This window comes from Poromitra crassiceps (genome assembly GCF_964638095.1).
Source record: "Poromitra crassiceps genome assembly, chromosome: 16".
Taxonomy (NCBI): domain Eukaryota; kingdom Metazoa; phylum Chordata; class Actinopteri; order Beryciformes; family Melamphaidae; genus Poromitra; species Poromitra crassiceps.
This window is the reverse complement of record NC_139645.1, coordinates 37,749,940-37,766,066: the sequence shown is the minus strand read 5'-3', so window position 1 is coordinate 37,766,066 and position 16,127 is coordinate 37,749,940. Positions and strand designations below refer to the sequence as shown.

At 46.8% G+C, this 16,127-nt stretch overlaps 1 pseudogene across 1 annotated transcript; it reads left to right on the top strand.

The window, feature by feature from the left end:
• Positions 1-1,105: 1,105 nt before the first annotated feature.
• LOC310791628 (superkiller complex protein 2-like) lies at positions 1,106-14,457 on the top strand (annotated as a pseudogene). Its single transcript has 4 exons — positions 1,106-1,111; positions 3,962-4,049; positions 5,439-6,248; positions 12,015-14,457. The product of its transcript is annotated as a superkiller complex protein 2-like (transcript).
• Positions 14,458-16,127: the final 1,670 nt, after the last annotated feature.

The following is a 16,127-nucleotide window of genomic DNA, read 5'->3' as shown; positions in this document are numbered from 1 at the left end:
TACTTTAATGAAAAAAGGAACAAATACTGATGGTTAAAACTGAAATGAGATCACAAGAGTCTAATCTTAATGTTAATTTAAAATGAGATATTCCTCTAAATCTGGCTTCAAACGCCCAAAATTCCGGCACTGTTCACAGGGCGGCACGAGAGTTTGCCCCCTCAGATTTTTGGCTTGCATGATGCCCCTGAGAGAAATGATTGGGGACGTACACAGGGCCGTAACCAGAGTTCCGAAATAGGGGAGGACGGGCGCCGCCGAAAAAAAATTGAGTTTTTTCCCCCCCCTTTTTTAGCCATATTTAGAGTAATATATCATTTTAAATCAACATTAGGATTATACTGTTGTGATGTCATTATTCAGTATATTCTCTTTCATGTCACCACCTGCTCAGCTCTCCTGTCAACATAATTGTAACTTGAGGAGAAAAGGCTTTCGCACACCTACGCGACAGGTGCGTCGGAGAAGGGCAAAACCCGACACAGTGAGAAAGAAGTTACTCCCGCACACTGTCTCCAAATGCAAATAAAAGTTTAATAGAAACTTTTATTTGCATTTGGAGACAGTGTGCGGGAGTAACTTCTTTCTCAACATAATTGTAACTAACAAACACAAACTGTTTTAGCCAAATTCATATCAAAATGACACCTACAAACACAGGTACACAACCCAAGCCGTACACAACACACAAAGTCATCATCGATAATAAAAAAAACATACAGAGGGACATTTATTTATTCCTGATAGGAACGATTGAAAAATAAAATAAAATATATTATGTTGTTTTTAACTTTACACCACCTCTTTTTGTTACTTATTGGGTCATGAAACTGAAACCATGCATATAGCCACCTGCATACCTGACTTCGGGAGCTTGGCAATTGGCATCATGCATGATTACAATGAGATGCACCCACTTTAAACCTGAATAAAGTAATAAAACCACTAGTAAACCAGTAGGCGGTGCCTGGCCTGCTGTTCAGTGAGTGGCCTGGCCTGGCCTGGCCTGCAAAAAAGATTTTTTTTTTTTTTTTTTTTTTTTTTTTTGCAGGCTGAAATATTAGGGGAGGTCCGGACCTCCCCGTCCTCATAGCTAGTTACGGCCATGGACGTACAGAATCCACGGTCCACAGTGTGGCCGTGGCCTTCTTCTGTGGTGCTTTATGGCAGTTGGCATCCTTTATGTTGCATTACGGCCTCCTTCTAGATTTATCCATCCGCTGTTTCCCTACATTCTGTAAAACCCGATCGCCCCCTCTCATGGCAGCGGTCTTGTTCTTTTTCCATAGTGACATCATCAGTGACGTATAAATAGGACCAGTAGACGGTGAGTACTCACCACGTCACGTCTCTCCACTCACAGAGTGTGACATCACCAGTGATGTCATAAATCCTCCTTATTGTGACCTCATTAGTTATGTCATAAATTCTACCCTGCTGGTGGTATAAATAGGACCAGTAGACGGTGAGCAGGGCCGTAACCAGAGTTCCGAAATAGGGGAGGTCCAGCAAGGGGAGGCGCAGTCTCAAAATTTTTTTCGTTTTTTTCCCCCCCTTTTTTAGCCATATTTAGAGTAATATATCATTTTAAATCAACATTAGGATTATACTGTTGTGATGTCATTATTCAGTATATTCTCTTTCATGTCACCACCTGCTCAGCTCTCCTGTCAACATAATTGTAACTAACAAACACAAACTGTTTTAGCCAAATTCATATCAAAATGACACCTACAAACCGTCGCCTTGCTAAACTAATGGCCTAAGTCATATTTTCAAGTTTTTCAGGAGACACAAAAACTGAACCAAATAGAGAGTATATGATATTCCTTAATCATTTCACACAAAAAGGTTATGAAAATATATGACTATTAACATACAAATAACGCTGTATGTCAAATCATGTTGCATAAGTGGATTAAATGACTTAGGCCAATTTATGAACATGCCGTTGCATCTTAGGCAATTTTAAACCTGACTTAGGCAAAACACTGCACATCTTTTATTCCCACTTCTGTGACCACAAACAGTTTAAAACACTAGTGGAGCACATAGATAGAGACTCAGGAGACAGAGGGCAGTTTGACTTTCATTTAATAAAGCAAACTCATCTTTACTGCGTCACTCTTAACAAATTGTAATTTAAACTTAAACTTAAATCCTTCTTAAATCAAACAATGTCAGTTAAATCAAACACTGAGGAGGCATGTGCCTCACTTCTTCCTCCAGCTCTTCTTTGCTGGGTCACTCTAAACAAATTGTAATTTAAACTTAAATCCTTCTTAAATCAAACAAATGTCAATTAAATCAAACACTGAGGAGGCATGTGCCTCTCCTCACTTCTTCCTCCAGCTCTTTGCTGGGTTTTAACTAACCCTTTAACATTTCAAACAATTTCACTGCTCACAAGTAATTTTTTGCAAGTCCAAGTCAAGTCTCAAGTCTTTGAGGGGCAAGTCCAAGTCAAGTCTTTGAGGGGAAAGTCCAAGTCAAGTCTTTGACGGGCAAGTCCAAGTAAAGTCTCAAGTCCCTATCGATGAGCGTTCTATCCAGCTGCATGTACATGGTCCTTCAAGCCCGGATGGGCCTCAGCAAGTGGGAATGGACCAGAGGAACCAGCAGCCAGTAGGGGGAAGAAGGGCACCTCCATACCTTCAGTTGTGGGGATATCATCCACCATCGCACCCCCCTCCCCCACAACGATACCATCCCCATGTAGTTGGGCCTACACCTGAGCGGCAGCATGGTCAACCTGCACGAGACACCATGGACTATTTGAGACACCTCTTCTTGAGGAGGCTTGATGCGGTAGAGGGATGCTTGTACTCAAGGAAAGCGCTCCCTGTGCCTGACCCAGCCCAGGCACTCCCTGTGCCTCACCCAGCCCAGGCGCTCCCTGTGCCTCACCCATTCCCGGTGCCCCCCGCACTGCCAGTCCCAGTGCCCCCGCACCGCCAGTCCCAGTGCCCCCGCGCCGCCAGTCCCGGTGCTCCCCGCATCGCCAGCGCTGGTGGGCACCCTGGCGCCAGTCCTAGTGCCCCCCGCATCGCCTGTCCCGGTGCCCCCCGCACCGCCAGTCCTGGTGCCCCCCACACTGCCAGTCCTGGTGCCCTCCGCATCGCCAGTCCCGGTGGCCCCCTGGCTCCAGTTCCAGTGCCCCCCGCACCACCAGTCCCAGTGCCCCCCGCACTGCCAGTCCCGGTGCCTCCTGCACCACCAGTCCCACTGGCCCCCACACTGCCAGTTCCGGTGCCCCCTGCACCGCCAGTCCCAGTGCCCCCCGCACTGCCAGTTCCAGTGCCCGCCGCACCGCCAGTCCCGGTGGCCCCCCTGGCTCCAGTCCCAGTGCCCCCTGCACCATCAGTCCCAGTGCCCCCCGCACTGCCAGTCCCGGTGCCTCCTGCACCACCAGTCCCACTGCCCCCCACACTGCCAGTCCCAGTGCCCCCCGCACTGCCAGTTCCAGTGCCCCCCGCACCGCCAGTCCCGGTGGCCCCCCTGGCTCCAGTCCCAGTGCCCCCCGCACCACCAGTCCCACTGCCCCCCACACTGCCAGTTCCGGTGCCCCCCGCACCGTCAGTCCCAGTGCCCCCCGCACTGCCAGTTCCAGTGCCCCCCGCACCGCCAGTCCCGGTGGCCCCCCTGGCTCCAGTCCCAGTGCCCCCTGCACCACCAGTCCCAGTGCCCCCCGCACTGCCAGTTCCGGTGCCCCCTGCACTGCCAGTTCCGGTGCCCCCCGCACCGCCAGTCCCGGTGGCCCCCCTGGCTCCAGTCCTAGTGCCCCCCGCACTGCCAGTCCCAGTGCCCCCCGCACCGTCAGTCCCGGTGGCCCCCCCAGCTACAGCCCCGGTGCCCCCTGCACCGCCTGCTCTGGTGGCCCCCGCACCTCCATCTGCTCCCTTGGCGCCCATCCCTCAGCGCCAATCTTCCCTGACTCCCATCCCTCGGCGCCACCCTCCAGAACAGTCCAGACGGAGTCGACAATATCCGGGCCGGCCCCCTGAGTATACCTGCCGGCGTCACCAGCATCCAGGTCGGCCTCCGGAAAGGTCCTGTCTGTGGCGTCAGTGTCTGGGACATCATCCGGGGTTGCTCAACCTGTCTGCTCTGCCTCCAGATGCATTATTTGAAGCCTAAATCATATGCTTGTACATCTGCATCTGCTTGTACATGTGCATCTGCCTGTACATCTGCCTGTACATCATCATCAAGGGATCTGCTTTAAATAAACACCCTTGGCATATGTTCCTCTGGTCCTCTTCATTCTAATCGGTGTCCCACTTGCTGAGGCTACACCCGTAACCAACCCACTAGCAGTTTGTACATACAAAGAGCTTCATTTATGTTGAAGTATTTCTTTTTCCTTGATGCAGATGCCATTTTAAAAGCTTGTAAAATGGCCTAAGTCGCATTGTCTTGTGACTTAGGCAAAAATAAAATGGCCTAAGTCACAGTTAGATTGATTTAGTCACACTATTGATTTAGGCCATTCGAATATTGAGGTAAAAACAGCATTTTCTTTTCAATTAGGATGTTGGCCGTTTTACCAGAGGTGGGGAGCATCCTGAAGAGCTGACTTAGGCAAAAATATCATTTTCGTAAAAAAGTGACTTAAGCCATTAGTTTAGCAAGGCGACGAAACACAGGTACACAACCCAAGCCGTACACAACACACAAAGTCATCATCGATAATAAAAAAAAACATACAGAGGGACATTTATTTATTCCTGATAGGAACGATTGAAAAATAAAATAAAATATATTATGTTGTTTTTAACTTTACACCACCTCTTTTTGTTACTTATTGGGTCATGAAACTGAAACCATGCATATAGCCACCTGCATACCTGACTTCGGGAGCTTGGCAATTGGCATCATGCATGATTAGCCAGTAGCATCCCAACGTGTCACACAGGTAACATTACTTAAGAGACAGACTAGACACTTACTTTCTTGGTTGTTGCTAAAAAATCTGTCAGTGTCACTCACTGTCTGTCGTTCACTCGCTCACTGTCTCGCAGCTCGCTCACCTTCAATTATCTCGCCAGGCAGACAGACAGTCATCACTCACCACCATGCTGCTGCTCTCTCGGAATCAAGTTACCGCGGACGCGGCGTCAGATGACTTCTTGCCTGACCTGCCTTTCGTTTCAAAATAAAAGCGATCCCGTGTTTTTCATGCTTTTCCATGCAGATTGTTTTATAATTTTTTTTTTCTTTTTTTTTCTCTGAAATATTAGGGGAGGTCCGGACCTCCCCGTCCTCATAGCTAGTTACGGCCATGACGGTGAGTACTCACCACGTCACACGACCGAAGAGCCAACCTCCAGATTTGTGAGAGCACACCCTCAAGCAGGTGTCTCACACTACGACCTAAGAGTCAACCTTCAGAGATTTGAGTAGCCGTTTCCACCGCACTGACTGTTGCCACACCTAAGAACTGAATCTGCCTGGAGGGATGGAGGAACTTACTCTGGACAAAATCAAGAAGAAGTCAGAGCTGGAGGACATAGACTTTGAGAACGGTTTACTCCGAGTCCCTCCTGGACTTCAAGCTGGGATAGACTTCAGTGACAAAGATGCCAAAACAGTGAAAGCAGACATCAACTTCATGTCCCTTCTGTCCATGTTTGATAACATTGATTTGCAATCTGAGGCAGAAGAGAAGGAGAAAGGCAGAGGAAGTGGAGAAGCTCCCAAACTGCCCAGAACAGCCTGGAATACCTGGGCATCAAGGATGCTGTGCCGCCGTCCTCTACATCAGAGAAGGGAAAACAAGTGAAATCCAAACCAGCAGAAGATCCTGAGAACAAGAAATGGGCCATCCCAGTCACCTCACCCTCTGCTGACTTCTATGAACGCATCCCCAACCCGGCTTTCAAGTGGCCGTTTGAGCTGGACGTCTTCCAGAAACAGGCTGTGTTGAGGCTGGAGGCTCATGAATCTGTGTTTGTAGCAGCACACACGTCAGCTGGCAAAACAGTGGTGGCAGAATACGCTATTGCTCTCTCACAGAAACACATGACCAGGACAATCTACACCTCCCCTATCAAGGCCCAGTCCAATCAGAAGTTCAGAGACTTCAAGAATACCTTTGGGGATGTTGGACTGCTGACGGGCGACGTGCAGCTCAGTCCTGAATCTTCCTGTCTCATCATGACCACTGAGATTCTCAGGTCGATGCTTTACAATGGATCAGAGGTGATCAGAGACTTAGAGTGGGTGATCTTTGACGAGGTTCACTACTAGTCTAGCAGAATGGGCCCTCAGATTTTGAGATACCCCTACCCGAGGTAGAACAAATGACAACAATGATTTTTCTCATCTTTAGGGTCTCCCATTAATGAAATTGATTGTTGTCAAAAAAAAAATTGGGGGAAAAGATGTTTTTTTGGCTGTTCTTTAGAACTACCCCAATCCCTGAAAAAGAGCCAAATTAGGCCAGTCCGAATAGGGGAAAGGTGACAAAAAAGCCAATAACTTGAGAATGCTCACTCTTTTCCTCATCAGATTTGCTGAGGTATGAACCAGGTGGCTGCCCTACATCACCAAATAGTCAAAAAATGATTTACCTAAAAAGATAATGACTTATAGTCCTGTAAATATAGCTTTAGTTTAGGCGGAAATTGTACTTTGTGGTGATAGGAACATAGGACTCCATCACGTTTCTCTCATTTATCAGAAAAACTGAAATCCCTGAAAAATATACCATTACTGAATTGTCTAGGGTGCTATTGAACACTGACCAGTAGTTGTATGGAGATATCTGGTACAGTTCTATTGCAAATGAGATTTCTTTAGACATAGGCCTACTACCTCTTCACTGAAACAGTCAAATTATTGTATGTTATTCTGAATGGGGAATAAGTGGCATAAAAGCCTATAACTTGGGAATGCTCACTCTTTTCCTCGTCAGATTTGCTGAGGTATGAACCAGGTGGCTGCCCTACATCACCAAATAGTCAAAAAATGATTTACCTAAAAAGATAATGAATTATAGTCCTGTAAACATAATAATAATACATTTTATTTGGTGACACCTTTCAAAACACCCAAGGTCATTGTACAGTGCATAAAAGAGACATGACATTCTAAAATATCATACATAAAAACAAGCATTGCAAACACCAGCATCATTAAAATATGACGAGCGTAGATATAAGAAAAGACAGGAGATACACACGGCAGGCGAATAACAGATTGAGTACTGTATATGATTAAAGGTAGTAGGCCAATTTGAACAGGTGGGTTTTGAGGTGGGATTTGAATGTGGTGATGGAGTCAGACTGTTGGATGTGTGATGGCAACGAGTTCCAGAGTCTGGGTGCAGAGCAGCTGAAGGCCCTAGCACCCATGGTACTGAGGCGAGGGAGGCGGGACAGTCAGGAGGCCAGCTGAGGAAGAGCGTAGGGAGCGGGAAGGGGTGTATTCCTGGAGGAGGTCAGAGAGATGGGTGGGTGCTAGTTTGTGTAGGGCTTTGTAAGTGAGCAGAAGGTTTTTGAAGTCAATCTGGTAGTGAATGGGAAGCCAGTGGAGTTGAATGAGGACAGGGGTGAGGTGGTCAGATGATGCGGGTGATGATCCAGGCATTTGGAGTCTGTTGAGCAATTTGGTGGGTAGGCCAGAGAGAAGAGAGCTGCAGTAATTAATCTGGGATGTAACGTGGATCAGGATGAGGACTTTGGTGCTGTGTTGGGACAGGGATCGGCGGAGTCTGGAGATGTTGCGGATGTGGAAGAAAGCAGACCGGGTGATGTTTTTTATGTGGGGTGCAAAGGAGAGGGTGCTGTTCAGAATGACGCAGAGGCTCTTGACTTGGGTGGAGAAGGGAACAGGGAAGCTGTCAATGATGATGTTTGGGGCAGTGGTGTTTTGAGCTTTGGAGAGGATGTTTTTGGAGCCGATGAGGAGGGCCTCGGTTTTACTGGCATTTAACTTTAGGAAGTTACTGCTCATCCAGCTCCTGATGTCCTGGAGGCAGGCGGTGAGGGAGGTGGGAGGAAGAGCGGCGGTGGGTTTGGTGGAGATATAGACCTGGGTATCATCGGCGTAGCAGTGAAACTGGACACCATAGTGTCGGAGGATTTTACCCAGGGGGAGGAGGTAGGTGATGAATAGGAGTGGACCCAATACTGACCCCTGGGTCAAATGGCAGAACACCCGGACGAGTGGTTCCCTAGTTGGACAAAATGTTGTCTGTCGGGAGGTAGGATGCAAACCAGGAAAGTGCAACACCAGTGATTCCAATGTTCGCCAGGTGCTCCAGAAGTAGTGGGTGGGAGATGGTATCGAAAGCAGTGGAGAGGTCAAGGAGGATGAGGATGGTGAGGATTCCAGAGTCAGCTGCACGGAGGAAGTCATTATTTATTTTTAACAGGGCTGTTTCAGTGCTGTGATTAGGGCGGAAATCATATTGAAATGGTTTGTGGAGGTTGTTTGAGTCGAGGTGGGACTGGAGTTGGGCGGCAACCACCCTCTCAAGAGTTTTGGAGATGAAGGGGATGTTGGAGTTGGGACGGTATAGTGTTTGAGGTCAGATGGGTACTGTGGCCTATAAGTTAAGAATGCTCACTCTGATGATCATCATATTTGGAGAGGGAAATACCAGGTGGCTGAACTACATCACCAAATAGTCAGAATGTGGGGAACCCAATAAAATAAAGTTGATCTAAATTACAAGCCTCTAAAACATAGAAATACAAGGTGTAAATATTGGAAGTTTTATTGAAACTGGAACATTAATCCAAACTATAAATCAGTAGTATCTCCTGTCTTGACATGATGGAATAATACAAGTATAATAGTAATCATAATACATTTGTTTTATGGTAGCCCCAAATCTCAGTGCTTCATTTCATTTCATGAACAAAAACAGGAGAACAGACTAGAAAAAAAACCTGCTAATTTGACCTGGCATATGGACACTTGTTTCACAGCCAAAGTCCAAATATCCAAATATGAAATACAGTATCAGCCCTTTGTTGAACGTATTATGACCGTACCAGATTATTGTGCCAGTGTTTGGGAGTCTGGGGCACATTCACAAGCTTATACTCCATGGACTGCAATTGTAAGGCTTGCAAAAGACTGATGCAAACAAACTGTCTAAATATTGCTCAGTCTGTAGGCAGCCTGTCTATCTGGAGACAATCATGTTTAATATATCCTTAGTATCATTGTCCATTTGTCAGATTAAGCTATCACAATGTAAAAAAAAATCCTCTTCTGTGTATCATATTGTAACCTTTTTCCGAAGTATTTGGATGTTTCATTGTTGCTGCGCGTACATAAGATGTGTTTCAGTGAGAGGTCAAGTATATAGATACTAGAATGTCAAATGTCAGGTTCCTCAGATGTTTGGGGACACATTTTGACATTCTGCACAGCAGGTGCCGAACTCCGTACAGGGGAGGCCAACAGAGAGGCACTGGCACTTTCCACTCTTTTAACAGTTTGGATCTTTGCAATACAAGTAAGTAATGTCTCTCACTTCTGTAGGTGCTGGGGGGTTTCCTAAATAGGACTGGTTTAATGGCTCCATCTCTGACAATCCATCCCTTGCTGATAGGACTCCATAACATTGGTTTGGGCATGTGACTGTGACACCATATCGCTGTCTGATACATTGCTCTTTGCACATGTTGTGCAAATGCATCCTCTGTTGGTGGCAAATTTGCAGAGGCTGCATATGTTGTTGATGCAATTATGAACCTCAGTTCATCCAAGTTTGTGCACATCAGTCCATTTTCCTTTTTATTTTTTCCGTAAAGCAGAAGTGCAAATTCTCTTGCGACTGCCAAAGACTCTTCCAAGCTGGCAGAGTCCAAAATGGGCCAGATCTTTGAGCTCACTGAGATGGGTCTTGAGTTTGGTGAATGCTGTTGTCTTTCCTATTCTGTACAAACTACTTGTTGTGTCACAGCCAGTGAGTGCATGACATGCTGGTAGACAGCAAGAGCAATGTATCAGACACTGATATGGTTTCACAGTCACATGCCCAAACCCCTGTTATGGAGTCCTATCGTCAAGGGATGGATTGCCAGAGATGGAGCCAACCAGTCCTATTTAGAAAACCCCCCAGCACCTACAGAAGTGAGAGACATTACTCACTTGTATTGCAAAGATCCAAACTGTGGAGAGAGTGGAAAGTGCCAGTGCTTCTCTGTTGGCCTTCCAACATCTTATGCGCAGCAACAATGAAAGATCCAAATACTTCGGAAAAAGCTTACAATATGATACACAGAAGAGGAAATAATGTAACATTGTGATAGCTTAATCTGACAAATGGACAATGATACTAAGGATGCAGTATATTAAACATGATCGTCTCCAGATAGACAGGCTGCCTCCAGACTGAACAATATTTAGACAGTTTTGTTTGCATCAGTATTTTGCAATCCTTACAATTGCAGTAAATGGAGTATAAGGTTGTGAATGTGCCCCAGACTCCCAAACACTGGCACAATAATCTGGTAGGGTCATAATACGTTCAACAAAGGCCTGATACTGTATTTCATATTTGGATATTTGGACTTTGGCTGTGAAAAAAGTGTCCATATACCTGGATAAATAAGCAGCCACTTTTTATTTCTGTGTTCTGTTTTATTTTTGCCTTGGTTATTTTGTTTTCTAGTCCGTTTTTCTAGTCTGTTTTTGTGATTGTGTATTATGTATTATGATTACTATTATACTTGGATTAATGTTCCAGTTTCAATCAAACTTCCAATATTTACAGCTTGTTGTTTCTGTTTTATGGTAATGGTAAATGGCTTGCATTTATATAGCGCTTTTATTTAAAGCGCTTTACAATCAGTAGGTACATTCACCTATTCATGCACCGGGGCGACTTTAGCTCAGGAGGTAGAGCGGGTCGGCCAATGACGCAAGGGTTGGCGGTTCGATCCCCGCTCCCTCCCAGCTGCTGTCGCTGTGTCCTTGGGCAAGACACCCTTAACCCTCCTTGCTCCCGGCCTGCGTGGCAGCCTGCCGCCATCGGTGTATGAATGGGTGAATGTAGACTATCTACTGATTGTAAAGCGCTTTGGATAAAAGCGCTATATAAATGCAGGCCATTTGCCATTTACCACCGATGGCGGCAGGTTAGGGTGCTGGCACACCATCAGGAGCAATTTGGGGTTCAGTATCTTGACCAAGGACACTTCGACATGCAGACTGGAGGAGGTGGGAATTGAACCACCGACCTCTTTGATCCAAAACGATTAGTGGACGACCCGCTCTACCTCCTGAGCTACAGCCGCTCCAGGTGGTTTGTAATTTAGATAATCTTTATTTTATTGGGTTACTCACATTCTGACTATTTGGTGATGTAGTTCAGCCACCTGGTATTTCCCTCTCCAAATATGATGACCATCAGAGTGAGCATTCTTAACTTATAGACTATTATGCCAGTGACCTAATTTGACTGTTTCAGAGAAGAGGTAGTAGGCCTATGTCTAAAGAAATCTCATTTGCAATACAACTGTACCAGATATCTCCATACAGCTACTGGTCAGTGTTCAATAGCACCCTAGACAACTCCGTAATGGTATATTTTTCAGGGATTTCAGTTTTTCTGATAAATGAGAGAAAAGTGATGGAGTCCTATGTTCCTATCACCACAAATTACAATTTCCGCCTAAACTAAAGCTATATTTACAGGACTATAATTCATTATCTTTTTAGGTAAATCATTTTTTGACTATTTGGTGATGTAGGGCAGCCACCTGGTTCATACCTCAGCAAATCTGATGAGGAAAAGAGTGAGCATTCTCAAGTTATTGGCTTTTTTGTCACCTTTCCCCTATTCGGACTGGCCTAATTTGGCTCTTTTTCAGAGATTGGGGTAGTTCTAAAGAACAGCCAAAAAAACATCTTTTCCCCCAATTTTTTTTTTGACAACAATCAATTTCATTAATGGGAGACCCTAAAGATAAGAAAAATCATTGTTGTCATTTGTTCTACCTCGGGTAGGGGTATCTCAAAAACTAAAGCCTTTTTTGAGGACTTGCTGCTAGACTATACATCAACGACGCTGAGAGAGGGGTTGTGTGGGAGGAGGTTTTGATTCTGCTTCCTGAACACGTCGGCATCATCCTGCTCAGCGCGACGGTGCCGAATGCTCTGGAGTTCAGCGAGTGGATTGGTCGTATTAAGAAGAGGCACATTTATGTGATCAGCACAGAGAAGAGACATGTGCCTTTGGAGCATTACCTGTACATTGGAAACAGCACCATGGCACAGAAGATGTTCCTGCTGCTGGACGCTACGGGCAACTTCCTCCCAAAAGGGTATTATGTTGCTATCAATGCCAAGAGGCAGCAAAGCAGCAAACACGCCCAATCATTTGGCAGGAAGAACACTTCTCATTACACTTCAGCCAATCAGGACCTAGCCTTGTGGCCCCCTCTCCTGCACTACCTGTCCCAGCACCAGCAGACGCCGGTGGTGGCGTTCACCTTCTCCCGGACGCGCTGCGACAATTATGCCCGTTCGCTTACTTCCATTGACCTGACCACCTCTGTGGAGAAGGTAGAGATCCACAGGTTCTTCCAGAACAGCCTGAGTCACCTCAGGGGAGGAGACCGAGAGTTGCCCCAGATCCTGCTGATGAGAGACCTGCTGAAGAGAGGAATAGCCGTCCACCACAGCGGGATCCTGCCCATAGTCAAGGAAGTCATTGAGATGCTTTTCTCACAAGGGCTTGTCAAAGTGCTGTTTGCCACTGAGACGTTTGCTATGGGAGTGAACATGCCTGCTAGAACTGTGGTGTTCGACAGCATCAGGAAACACGACGGGACCGGCATCAGAAACCTACTGCCTGGTGAGTATATTCAGATGGCAGGTAGAGCAGGCAGGAGAGGTTTGGATGCCATAGGCACAGTCATCATTCTCTGCAAGGCTGGGGTCCACAACATGGGAGACCTGCATGAAATAATGCTGGGTAAACCTACTGTCCTCCAGTCCCAGTTCAGACTGACCTACACTATGATTCTCAACCTGCTGCGGGTGGAGGCCCTCTGCATCACCGACATGATGAGGCGGAGCTTCTCTGAAAACCACAGACACACCCAGACCCAGACCCACGAGAAGAGGATCAGGCAGCTGAAGCAGATGGTGTCATCTCTGCCTCCACTAGACATGGAGGGCCAAATGTCCGACCTGGTGCCTTACTACCAGACCGTGACCGAGCTACGCATCACTGCTGAGGCTCTGCAACGCGCTACTCTGGGGTCTGTCAACGGGCTGAAAGCTCTGTCTGTTGGTCGAGTTGTACTAGTTAATAACAAACAGCATCTGAATGCCCTGGGAGTTATTCTTCAGGTCTCCAGTGACCCTGTGGAACGCACTTTGGCAGCTCTGATCATCTGTGAGAAGGGCAATGAGGAATGGGATGGGGACGGCCCCAACGCCTTCCCTCACCTCTACAACACGGCTCTCTTTATACCTGAAGGCCCATGCAGCCACACAGTGCAGAAGCTTAAGCTGCAGGACATCTCAGCCATCACGGTGAAAACCCTCAAGGTGAATCCTGAGAGGATTATGGACTACTACAAGAGGCAACAGCCATGCTTCAGGCTTGAGCCTCCTGGCCAAGCCATCTCCATGGTGACCCAGGAGCTGCTGCGATTGGCCGAGGCCAACCCGGGCAGGATTGCGACCCTCGATGCAGTGAACGACCTCCAGCTGAAGAGCGCCGATGTGCTCAAAGGTTCCAGGAGGCTCTGCGAGCTGGAGCACCGCCTCAAGGAATTCAACTGCGTCCACTCGCCCACTTTCTCGGAGCAGTATGCGCAAAATCACGAGAGGATGAGTGTGCAGGAAGAGCTGGACAAGCTGCTGTTCCTGGTGTCCGACCAGTCTCTGTCTCTGCTTCCCGAGTACCACCAGAGGATCAAGGTCCTGCAGTCGCTGCAATACGTGGACAGGGGCGGGGTGGTGCAGCTGAAAGGCCGGGTGGCATGTCAGATCAGCAACCACGAGCTGCTGCTGACCGAGCTACTGTTCGAGAATACTCTGGGCCCACTGGCACCCGAGGAGATCGCCGCCCTGCTGTCCTGTGTGGTCTTCCAACAGAACACCCAGGTGGAGCCGCACATCACCAAGACACTCCAGGAGGGTAAAGATCGGGTGCTGTCGGTCGCCCGCCGTATCGGCGAGCTGCAGAGGGAGTATGCAATAGCGCAGACAGCAGAGGACTTTGTAAGACAGTTCAAATTTGGCCTGACAGAGGTGGTGTACCGCTGGGCCAGAGGCATGCCATTTGCAGAGATCGCCAAGCTCACTGACGTCCAGGAGGGTACGGTGGTGCGCTGCATCCAGCGTTTGGATGAGGTGCTGAAGGAGGTGCGCCAGGCCGCCCGCATCATCGGAAACTCCGACCTGGGGAGCAAGATGGAGAAGGCGTCCCAGGCCATCAGGCGGGACATCGTCTTCACCGCCTCCCTCTACACCCACTGAGGGAGGGGGAGGACAAGCAGGACGGGACTGCTGGTGAATGTGACAAGAGCAAGCCAAGGTGCCTTTGTGTGAAGGCTGAGAGACTAATAACGGCGTGACTACTATCACAATTGCTTTATTTCACCAGGCAAGTCAGGGTTAAACACAACACAGTCATCACAACACAACACAGTAGGGGTGCACCGATCGATCGGCAAGCAATCTGTATCGGCCGATTTTGACCTCAAATATGCGATCGGCAATTTTTATTTATTTATTTTTATAAAAAAAAAGCCCTATCACTAATCAGGCTTTCCAACGATATAAAATACAATGCCAATTGGTATTATTAAAGGGGAGAAATAATCGACCTAAAATAACGTTTCCAAACTTTCTTTGAGGAGTTTATATATCGGTGATCGGTCGATGATCGGTTGGGCAGATATTTCCCATAGGCGATCGGCGGCAAAAAACGTGATCGGTGCACCCCTACAACACAGTCATCACATCACAACACATCACAACACACACAACACAGTGATCACATCACAACACAACACAGTCATCACATCACAACACAACACACACAACACAGTGATCACATCACAACACAACACAGTGATCACATCACAACACATCACAACACAACACAGTGATCACATCACAACACAACACAGTGATCACATCACAACACAACACAGTCATCACATCACAACACAACACAACACAGTGATCACATCACAACACAACACAGTCATCACATCACAACACAACACAGTCATCACATCAACAACACATCACAACACAGTGATCACATCACATCACAACACAGTCATCACATCACAACACAACACAGTGATCACATCACATCACAACACAACACAGTGATCACATCACAACACAACACAGTGATCACATCACAACACAACACAGTGATCACATCACAACACATCACAACACAACACAGTGATCACATCACAACACAACACAGTGATCACATCAACAACACAACACAGTGATCACATCACAAAACAACACAGTGATCACATCACAACACAACACAGTCAACACAACACAGTCATCACATCACAACACAACACAGTGATCACATCACAACACAACACAGTCATCACATCACAACACATCACAACACAACACAGTGATCACATCACAACACAACACAGTCATCACATCACAACACATCACAACACAGTGATCACATCACAACACAACACAGTCATCACATCAACAAAAATAACAGAGCAACAAAGAATATACAGCAACTATAAAAACTAAATAATAATATGTGTTGGCACTGACAGCCCATTTGTGTGTGTGTGTGTGTGTGTGTGTGTGTGTGTGTGTGTGTGTGTGTGTGTGTGTGTGTGTGTGTGTGTGTGTGTGTGTGTGTGTCTGTGTGTGTGTGTGTGTGTTGGGCTGGTATCGTTAAGATACATTGTGCTATAGCTACTAAAGTCTGCACTTAAATACAATGCAGTTACACTGTTTGCTTTGCTGTCATGTATAAGAGATGATGATGATGATGATAGAACTCAGTGGCCTTCATCTGCATAAGCTACAGGCTACAGTTGAGGACTTGTGGCATAACTTTTGAATTATATTGTTTTCTCGCTTGTTAGCATTTCAAAATGAGTAACTTACATATTATTGCTATTCACAGTCAACGGAGA